This window comes from Eptesicus fuscus, chromosome 2, assembly GCF_027574615.1.
Source record: "Eptesicus fuscus isolate TK198812 chromosome 2, DD_ASM_mEF_20220401, whole genome shotgun sequence".
NCBI lineage: Eukaryota > Metazoa > Chordata > Mammalia > Chiroptera > Vespertilionidae > Eptesicus > Eptesicus fuscus.
The window spans coordinates 40,141,600-40,150,688 of record NC_072474.1 but is presented as its reverse complement, the minus strand read 5'-3'; the positions used below and the strand labels follow the sequence as shown (position 1 = coordinate 40,150,688).

Sequence of the window (9,089 nt, the reverse complement as noted above, 5' to 3'; positions counted from 1 at the left end):
ACATTGCCCACGGATCCACAGGGGACTAGCTGCCAATCATGCCTTGAACCCAGGTCCTCTGAGCCCAGGCCAGTGACATTACCTCATCCCCCTCTCATTAATTACAAGGACCCCGGGAGCCCAGATTTCTTGAAATTGCTGTCTGTTCTTCCCTACCAGCCTGCAGCCGGCTGGCTTTAGTCTACACGCAGTGGTTCTCAACCTTCCTAATGCCACTATCCTTTAACACAGTTCCTCATGTTGTGGTGACCCCCAACCATAAAATTATTTTCGTTGCTACTTCATAACTGTAATTTTGCTACTGTTAATGAATCGTAATGTAAATATCTGTGTTCTCTGATGGTCTTAGGCTCTACAGCAGCGGCTCTCAACCTGTGGGTCGCGACCCACAGGTTGAGAACCGCTAGCAGGGTCACCTAAGACCATCGGAAAACACAGATATTTACATTATGATTCATTAACAGTAGCAAAATTACAGTTATGAAGTAGCCACGAAAATAATTTTATGGTTGGGGGTCACCACAACACGAGGAACTGTATTAAAGGGTCGCGGCATTAGGAAGGTTGGGAACCACTGGCAGTGCTTCAGGGCACCTCCTGACCTTGTGCTGGGAACACACAGCAAGAAGGAGGTACCCTCGTCTACCTGCTGCAGCCTTCTTGTGAGCATTTCTTCATTTCAGCTGCCTTGATTTGTGAGAGGATTTTACAAGCGAAAAATCAGCCAGTGTTTCCATTTACCAAGTTGCCATTTGGTAGTTTTATAATCTAACCATTCCACATTGCCATCAACTGGTACATGTGTTGACAATACAGATACAATTTTTAAATTGAAAATGGTTGGTAATTTTTGATTTACATGTAAAGGCAACAATGCACAAGTCCCACGATTTAGATCTTTTGCACGATTCTCTGATAATTTGCTGTCAGTTATGACTACGTGATCCCACTACTTCCTACAAGGCCAGTGAATGTCATGGGTTGAAGGCAGGTTTAGGTCTCAGAGAAAACTTCCAAAATGTGGTGTGCTTTATATTTCTATTCAGCATTTCATAGGCAGATCCGAGCCTCAAGTGACATAGGGTTATGGGATGAAAAAATGAAAACTAGTTTATTGTCAAAATAAGGAAGAATTAAGTGTTTTAAGAATGTGAAGTGGAAATGGCAAAATAGGAATTTGTGTTTCTCAGCATAATTGTCTAAACGTTTGGTAAGGACAGGCCTGGACCTGTACAGAAATAAGAAGTAAAAAAAGATTTGTTCTCTCCTCCACTCTCTTTCCCCATTTTTTTGGTCCCTTCCTATCCTTTCCCTCCTCTCTTGTTTTCTGCATCCAAGTGACTAGCTTACTGTCTATTTTAACTGTTTATGGAACAAAGGATTGCAATATTTTTGGTATATCTCAGCACACATCCAACAGTCTTAGCACCTAAAGGTAGTCATGAAATGTATAAAATTCTGTGAAATTAACAGAGCAGTTGAATTTTACATTGAAAAATAGTATCATTAGATATACTTAAGATGAAACTTTGCATATATAGCATTAATAAAAATAGAAGCCAACAATGAAATAAATTATTTAAAATATTTTAAGCATAGTAGTGGTAAACAATAGGCACCTTACAGTAGGAAATATATAACAAGGACTGACTAAAGAGTTAATTACTTACTTTTTAAGTAACTTGGGACTTTTTTTGGTAGAGTTTGGAATAATGGCATGAATATTTTAAGACTCAAAAAATTAATATGAAATTTACCTTCTCTGCTCTGGAGTGTGAACGATCTAAATAAAATGCTCAAAAGCAGAGAGAAAAAGTTAGATGTTTGTTATTTTCCACCAACAAAACCTCCTGCCCCAAATAACTGAAGTTGTTGCTATAGACAGGAAATATAAATGTCCAAGCAACAACTTTCTTGGTAAGGCTGAAAGCTTTCTAAAGGAATTTTTTTTTCTTAAATACTGCAAACATTTATGGAAGATCAGTTAAATGTTAATTACCACTCATGTAAAAGTTCACATTTAAGAAAAGTCATTTATTTGCTCACTTACTGTATTGTTCTAAAACAAATACTTTAAACATGTCAGTTAGATACATCTCTATATTTTATGCTCAATGTAACCCCTCTGTAGTAAATAAAACAAAAGAGTCTATCAAAGTGGTAAATGGAGATTATTTATAGTCAATCTTATATACCTATGTCTGCCAGTTATTTTCATGGTTCCTGTTGCATCATGCCTTTGAGAAACCATTTCTTTAGATTTCATTTCATGTCTGTCTTGGTGAGTTTTTTTTCTGGGACAATATATCTTGAGTTGCCTGGGGGATCCTCAATTAAATGCCTTTTTGTAATGAGACTTTCTTTGGTCACTGGACTACTCTCTAAAATTGTTAAAGCCTGAGGATCTTAAATATAAAGCTGATGGATGCACTTAAACTACAGCAAATTGAATTTCGGTGCTAAAGCTATGTTTAAAATGTATGGGTATGCTTATCTTTGAGTTATTTACTTTTCAAGGATGATGGGCCATACCTCCTGTGACTGCCTGGCCACATTTGATGAGTCAGAATTTCTCTGCTTCTGCTCAATTCATTGGTTGTGGATTTAGACAATAAAAACTTACTAATCCTATATAGTAAAAGGCTAATATGCAAATTGTCCCCTCGGGAGTTTGACTGACCAGGAGTTTGACCGCTCGCTATGACATGCATTGATCACCAGGGGGCAGCACAGAATGAAGGAAAACCCCCGTCAGCAGGCAGCAGCTGGCAGCCAGGGGAAGGAAGGTCCCAATCAACCCTGATCGCTGGCCAGGCCTAGGGACTCTACCCATGCACAAATTTCATGTACCGGGCCTCTAGTATTATATAAGCAAAACACAGTTATGATTATTTCACAAAATTTATATATGTATAGGACATTTGAAGTATCTGCCACCACATTCCTCCATTGTTACTAATAAAGGATGGTTGATTCTATAAGGATCACTTAATTTTCATATATTTAATACCAGGGGTTTTTCTGTTAATCCCATCTTGGGGAGTTTATCACTACAAACTAAGAGAAATTACAAAGGTTTTGAGGTGAGTTATATAGCTAAACCAATGTCATGGTATGATGCAGATAGGATCTGAGAGCTCTGAAAGTTCCAAGTCTAGTGGTTGTGCAAGCCCCAGGCCCAGTGGACCAGTAGGAGAACTTCAGGTTCTCTTTGCAGCAGATGAATGTCACTATACCTATCTCACACAAGTAGGACATGAAAGTGGTTATGGCACCTAGAGCGATGTGGTCCTCAAGAAGGGACACTGGGACTAGACTGGTGATGATTGTTCCTGAACCACTGAAGAAAGGATTCCAGTAGCAGTTGGAATTCCTGTCAATGGTAGGCAAAAATAATTTCAGCACCAGGGGCAAGTTTACTGTGACTAGATGCCACAACTGGATGATCCAGTGGTGCCTACAGCTGCTCATCAAAGGAGCAGTGAGGAGGGAGAATGGCCCGATTTTCTGGTACCTTTCTTCTTGTAATTGCAATAATGAGAAGAAGGATTGACCTTGTAGTTGTGGCAAGCTTAAATGTTCAGAATGTGGGGACTGCTGTAGGGTCAAGAGGGTAATCTGTCCCTTTCTTCTAGACCTGAGCAAACGCCAATGTGAACCTGTTTAAGAGAATATGTGGTATTGTTAAGACCACATTAAAATGAATCTTTATATTTACAAAGGAATTATTTCTTTCCAGGATGCCAAGAAAGATGTTGATTCAGATTTTCTTGAAATCTATGAAAGTCCCTGCCCTTTAACACTTTTGGAAAATGGGTGAATTTCTTTAGGTCTCCTGAATGTTCTTAGGTTTGTCATTGACACAATGCTGTAGGAAAGAAATGCATGCTGAGAGCAGTTAGATAGGGAAGGAAGCTGGCTCTTTCAGTAAGTGATGTCTCTGTCTTGATGTTACCTCCTTTCCTGTAGTAACAAGATTTTGCAGTAGGCTATCTTGACAGAAGCCCCCTGATCCACTTTTCTTTACATCCCAACATCATATCATCTATAAATATTTTAGCAACATCTCTAAATATTTTCTTTAAAAAACATGAGTAGATGAAGGAAACTGAACAATTTAGTTGCTGACAGATTAGAACTAATAACTATTCGACCCTCACCTATTACATGGTAGGGTCTATGTCTCCCCCTCTTGAATTTTGGCAGATTCTGTGGTTACAATATGGTGAAGTGATATTGTACGAGTTTCAGGGCCCAGGTTTAAGGATTTCCACTTCCTGTCTGTTGGAATGCTTTTCCAGGAGCCTCGAATTTCATATAAGAAATTCAGCTACCTTGAGACAGCTGTGAGGAGAAGCATGTGTAAGTATTCCAGTTAACAGTCCGCTGAGTTCAGCCTTCTAGCCTTCTCTGCTAAGGTACAGACGTGTGAGTGAAGCTATCTTGGACCATCTCGAACAGCCCGTCTGCCACTCCAGTTAACAGCATGTAGAGCAAATTGTCCAGCCTAGCTCTGTTGAATTTCCTAACTCAAGAAATTATGAGATATACTAAGATGGTTTTATTGTTTAATCCACTAAGTTTTGGGGGAATTTGTTAGGCTTTTAAAATTTGCATTCCCAATGTTTCTTTTCTTTTTTTCCCCCGTCCAAATATATAGGATTTATTCAGTTATCAGTACAAAACATCAAACAGAAAGCTGGTCCCCCTCCCCCGCAGGGTCCCTCTGCATCGACAAGGGAGGCCACCTTCCTGGAAGGCCACGTCCGCGCGGCCCTCAGGCCTCGAACATGGCACAGCTGGCGCCCAGCACTTTCTCGTGGACGTCACTGCAGCTGCAACATCGCAGGGAGGAGAGAAGAGCTGGCGTTAGGGGCTACATTGTGTCCCCCAAGTTTACATATGGAGGGGCTACCCCCAGGCGAGAGACCTGACTGGGAGATGGGGCCGTTCGCTGCAGATGTAGTGAGTTAGGACAGGGCCCCCCTGCGGGCGGGTGTCCTGAGTAAACACACGGGAGAAGGACGTGCAGAGGGGATGACGCCAGGACGCGGGAGCCCCCCGCGTGCGGCAGCCCCGGGATGGGGGACAGGTGGGGAGCAGGTCCTTCCCACGGCCTCTGAAGGAACCACCCGTGACACCCATCCCAGACTTCCCGCCCAGAGTGGGAGGACAAAGACCCGCAAGTATGTGGACTGAGACAGCCAATGAGCTGCCTGCGGTCCAACCTCCATTGGATGGAGGCCCCACAGAACCTCCAGGAGTCCAGGGAGGGGTTACCGGGGCAGGATGGCTCACATCCATCATGTTAAGGTAACGGCGAGGACATCCAGGGATTCGCGGGGAAACTCATCAGAGAGGTCCCGAAAGGCCGGGAGACTGGCAACGCGCTACAGGACACCAAGGGGGGCCGTGGAGTCCAAGACTAAGGTGACCAGATTTTAACATTGGTAAAGCGGGACACCATGGACGGGGGGAGGGGGGGGGGGGTGGGGGGGTGGTGGGGGTGTGTTCTTGATTAAAAATTTGGTCTATATTGTAATCGCTTTTGGTTTTTTTAATAAAAGGAAATTCACTTCTTAGATCATCGTTGAATTTGCATCCTCTTTACTTACTCATTATGTTAAAAATCTAAAAAAATAATTTAAAATTATATTATAAATTATTATATACATATTGCTTAAAAACACAGTAAGTAGGTACATAATTACATGAACATATTTTATTGTTAGTTTATAAATTAAATTAATTTTTAAAAAATATATTTTATTGATTTTTTTACAGAGAGGAAGGGAGAGGGATAGAGAGCTAGAAACATCGATGAGAGAGAAACATCGACCAGCTGCCTCCTGCACACCCCCTACCGGGGATGTGCCCGCAACCAAGGTACATGCCCTTAACTGGAATCGAACCTGGGACCTTTCAGTCCGCAGGCCGATGCTCTATCCACTGAGCCAAACCGGTTAGGGCATAAATTAAATTAATTTGATTGTTATAAAGTAACTATATTTTAAAAATTATTTTAATCCTATATTTCTTTCTAAATAATAACAATACTAACTTGTATTATTTTTACTCTGAATTTGCCATAACGTAAGTCCTAAGTGTCACTTTCAAGGCCAGCGCTAGACTTTTTGCCGCCACTATAAAATATAAATAATACGAGTACTGTCTGCTAAATTCAAGAAAATGTATGTATTTATGAAATAAATAAATAAATTACTTACCTAAATTATCTGAATAGCTGATTTGTAATGACATCACTTGTTTAACTAGCTTACTAGCATGCAGTACGATGTGTATCGTCTGAGAGACAGTTACAAAATGTTTTCGTCGTTGCCAATCCCCAAAAATGCCATTGTTCATTACGTCCAAACAATGGTGGTCGAATTCTAACAACTGATCAACAATGCGAACTTTGATAAGCAGTTCTCGATAATCAGTTCTCAACCATTATTTGTTATTATTAAAGTTTAACATTATAAAATTAACAAAAATAATCTAAAACTCATATCCTGGCTAAATAGCCACATGGCCGCCGAAAACCGTATATTCCCTTCCCGTTCTCCCGCCGTTCCCTAGCTTGTCGTGCATTCTTTCCAAAAATCGGGACTTTTTTAAAACGCCGCGGGACGCGGGACAAATTGTTAAAAATTGGAATGTCTGGTCACCTTATCCAAGACGTCCAGAGACCTCAGAGCTGCGAGCTGGCTGGTGCTCGCTGGGGAGCCACGAAGCAGCCCCCAGCCCAGCCGCAGCCAGCACCACCCCCTGCAGCCGGGCTGGGAGCCCCAGACCAGGGACTAGCAGGTGTGGGCGCGACACGCCAGCACCAGGGAGCCAGGGCCATGCCTGAGCAGCTGGCGAGGGGCAGGAGGCGGTGGCGGAGACCCATGGTCTGGCTCCCAAGCCTGGGGACGGCAGATGGCCTCATGGCCTGGAGCAGAGAGCCCAGCCCTGGTTGTGGCCACGAGGCCCGAGGCCGGCTGACCGGGCAGCGTGGATTCTGTGGGCAACGGGAAGGGGAAGCAGAGGCTGGCAGGGCACGCGCAGGGGGTCCGGCGAGGACACTGCAGGCAGGAGGAAGGTTGGGCCCAGGGTCACCTTCTACCTGCCCTTCTGCTGGGCTCCTGTCCTCAGCGAGGCGGCCACTGGCCACGAGGCCCTGCCCTTTGGCTCGCACACAAGCAGGAGAACGAAGCGGTGCATCTCAGCTACGTGCGTGACTCCCAGCACTCAGCCTCCAGACTGGACGGCACAAGTGTCCCCCAGTATCTCTCTTTTTTAAAAAAATATATTTTTATTGGTTTCAGAGAGAAAGGGAGAGGGAGAGAGAGAGAGAAACATCAATGATGAGAGAATCATTGATTGGCTGCCTCCTGCACACCCCATACGGGGGGGATCGAACCCGCAACCCAGGCATGTACCCTTGACCGGAATCGATCCTGGGACCCTTCAGTCCACAGGCGACGCTCTATCCACTGAGCACACCAGCCAGGGCCCCGTCTCTGGTCCCCGTCCCTGGGAGCCGCCTTGGGGCCTGGGTCCTTCCTCAGGCCACCCCGGCTTTCTGAGCCGTCAGACAGCCCCTGACTCCCCCAGGCTGGCTGCAAGGCTGTCGGGTCGAAGCTACTCATAGGTCTCCGGACCTGCTCCGAGGCTGGGGGACGTGTCTTCTTACAGCACAGCTGCTGGGGAGGGACTCACCGAGCACACACTCCGCAGCCCACGCCCACACAGAGGCGGGGACAGGCACCGTGCACCTGCGGCCCCGGTCCAGACCCTGAGTGGGAGCCGCGCGCAGTCCTAATGCCAGGCTGGAAGGACTGACTGCGGCTGCCTCAGACCCGGCCAGACCCCAGGCTGCACTGGGGACAGAGCCGGCCACCCGTGACATCCGTTTCCCGATGACTGACCAGTCTTCACACGCCCCAACCCTGGCTGTGCCCGCCCCCGCCCCATCCAGCATCCAACACTTACTCCAGGAGCACGCACAGGGCAGGCCACAGCCCCGCAGCTGCTGCAGGTGTGCACGCACGCAGTGCCCGCACGGGGCGCGCTCACACGGGGAGCACGCACGAGGAGCAGGCTCTGCACGCTGCCCCAGGCGGTTGGCTTTGAAGGCCTGGGCTCCCCTCTTGGTCAGTCTGGTCAGTGTGGTCCGATCAGCATCTGCCCACGTGTGGCCCGAGGGGCCTCCATGGGGCCCGGCTTTGGGGACTCTGGTAGGTCAACCACAGCGCAGCCTTCCTCCCACGCGTGGTCCATGGAGGCCTTGGCCCCGCGGAACAGGAGCTGCCTGGTCTTCTCCTAGATCTCCCGGGAGTAACGCTCGGAGCACACGCCGCGGCCCAGCTCCTTCCAGCCCACGCGGACCTTGAGCTGCAGCGGGGCCGCGACCCCGAAGGGGCAGCCCCCCCAATGTTTCCTTATGAGCATCGTGGGGATGTGATTTACTGTTTCCTTAGAAGGTCTTTTTGAAATTGTGTTGATCCATTAGTTGTTAGTATTTCCTACCTTTTTTTCCTCTAATATAATTTATTAAATTAAATATTCATATAATTTAAATTTTATAATTACTGTCACAGAATTTCCAAAAATTTAGCAGCTGGGGTTCCCACACTGTATGAGCTGTCTCCAACACATTCCTGATTGATAGTGCCTTCTTGGTTAATCTGTGCTGATTTTATCTCAATATTCAGATTTGCTAGAACAGCTAAGTTACTTGGCTTTAGAGTCAGCGTTGAGTAAAAATTTTGGCTTTGTGCCTTAGTGGTGTGATCTTGGGTAAGTTATTTAATGTCTAATCTGTTATCATCTGTGCAAAATGGGAATAGTCATTTCTACTCTAAAAGATTATGGTGGAAGATTAAATTAGAGGAAACATGAACAGAACATTGTACATTGCCGGTGCTAATATTATCGTTATGTTGTGAAACACATGGGCTCATTTTGGCAGCAGTGCTGCTAAAATTCACAGGAATGAAAAGAAAGCCCAATTTTGTTGGGAGGTGTGATTGGAGAGATTTTCCTCAGTCTTTGCTTCTTGGTTTGGTGTACCGGTGCTTTAATCTTTACTGAACAGTGTG

At 45.4% G+C, this 9,089-nt stretch overlaps 1 pseudogene; it reads right to left on the bottom strand.

The window, feature by feature from the left end:
- Positions 1-4,777: 4,777 nt before the first annotated feature.
- LOC114234668 (apoptosis regulatory protein Siva-like) lies at positions 4,778-8,439 on the bottom strand (annotated as a pseudogene).
- Positions 8,440-9,089: the final 650 nt, after the last annotated feature.